Source organism: Schistocerca cancellata, chromosome 5 (assembly GCF_023864275.1).
Source record: "Schistocerca cancellata isolate TAMUIC-IGC-003103 chromosome 5, iqSchCanc2.1, whole genome shotgun sequence".
In the NCBI taxonomy this organism is placed as follows: domain Eukaryota; kingdom Metazoa; phylum Arthropoda; class Insecta; order Orthoptera; family Acrididae; genus Schistocerca; species Schistocerca cancellata.
This window is the reverse complement of record NC_064630.1, coordinates 256,817,057-256,818,614: the sequence shown is the minus strand read 5'-3', so window position 1 is coordinate 256,818,614 and position 1,558 is coordinate 256,817,057. Positions and strand designations below refer to the sequence as shown.

The 1,558-nt window shown below is 34.9% G+C and overlaps 1 pseudogene; it reads right to left on the bottom strand.

The window, feature by feature from the left end:
• Positions 1-1,105: 1,105 nt before the first annotated feature.
• Positions 1,106-1,223, bottom strand: LOC126189379 (5S ribosomal RNA; annotated as a pseudogene).
• Positions 1,224-1,558: the final 335 nt, after the last annotated feature.

Below are 1,558 nucleotides of genomic sequence, written 5' to 3'. Positions count from 1 at the left end.
ATTTTCCTTACCTCCTACCAATTCCAGGTGGCCGAACAACTTGACGACATATACATAACATTACACCCATAAGGGTAGCCATTAGTTTATTTTTTAGCAGCAATTAGTAATATTCTGTACTTCAATGTTGAGAATTCATAAGACAATTGTGATTACAAGAGATTTTTTATTTATTTTTTATTTTTTATTTATTTTTTTATTAGAATTCCAATAGTCTTGGAATACAAAGGCTTTCAAAATATCTTTGCTGCAAATTGAGGTCTTATACATTCAACTGTGATTACATGAAAATTTTATCACTCAAAATTGTTACTATTAAAACTCAACAGTGTACAGTATTTCTATCTGATAAACGCCAGCTATGCATAACATAGCACCACAATATCATAACAAATATATATATACACATTTCAGATAAATTCATAATATATCAAATAACCACAGCACAGTTTATAAATAAGTCCTTTTCTTGAATAAAATAGATTGTCTTCACTTCTTAATAGTCATTCTCTTTGGAAATAGAGACACATCTTACAAAAATAAAGTACTTGTACATCGTTCACACTGACTTATCTACTGCTATTCTTCTACTTCATATGCACATTTGTAACTGAAGAATATTTGCAAATGCCTTTCACACTTATCACGGGGCAAGTCTCCCACAGAGAGTGGTAATTTGGTTTACAGCTCCTTAACGATATAAACCATATAGTTATAATTATTTTAGTATTTACTCAGTCTGGATTATTCTACATCTAGATTATTTTTATTTTTCATATGGCAGCAATGGACAGTCCTTCAGCATACTCTGTCCATGCATTGTTATTGAAATTAGGCAGGTTTTGTTGTAGAATTGATGTAATGTTACTGAATTCATTCATTTGAAAAAATGATCAACATGTTTCACTAACGTTAATGCTTGTGTGCTTTATTTTACCATTGAAACACTGTGCAGCAGGCAAAAAGCCCCATAGAATGATAACTAAGGTCAGCACACTGCTCTCCCGGCTGTATGTCAGTTTACGAGATCGGAGCCACTACTTCTCAATCGAGCAGCTCTTCAGTTTCCCTCACAAGGGCTGAGTGCACCCTGCTTGCCAACACTTGCCAACAGTACTTGGCAGACTGGATGGTCACCCACACAAGTGCTAGCCCAGCCCAGCAGTGCTTAACTTCAGTGATCTGACGGGAACCAGTGTTACCACTGTGGCAAGACCATTAGTCCCATAGAATGATACCAAATGTGAATTGATGGAAACACTGTATGCAGGTAATAGTTATTTATTAACTAGTAGTTTTAATTCACCCAACAGGAATATCATTCTGGACAATCTGATGCACAGCTACCCCATGTGTGTATTCCGTGTCAGTTGTGGTCATGGTACACTCCCAATAGATTCTAAGAATCACACAAATTAACTCTTTTGGACGATGCATGAATACAGAAGTATCAGTTTCAGTTTTAATAACATTTAAAGGAATTCTGTCAGCATGAACCTAGTTCATCTATTTAAACCATAATTTGTTTATCTTTTTTCCTCTTCCAGAGTACAGTCAA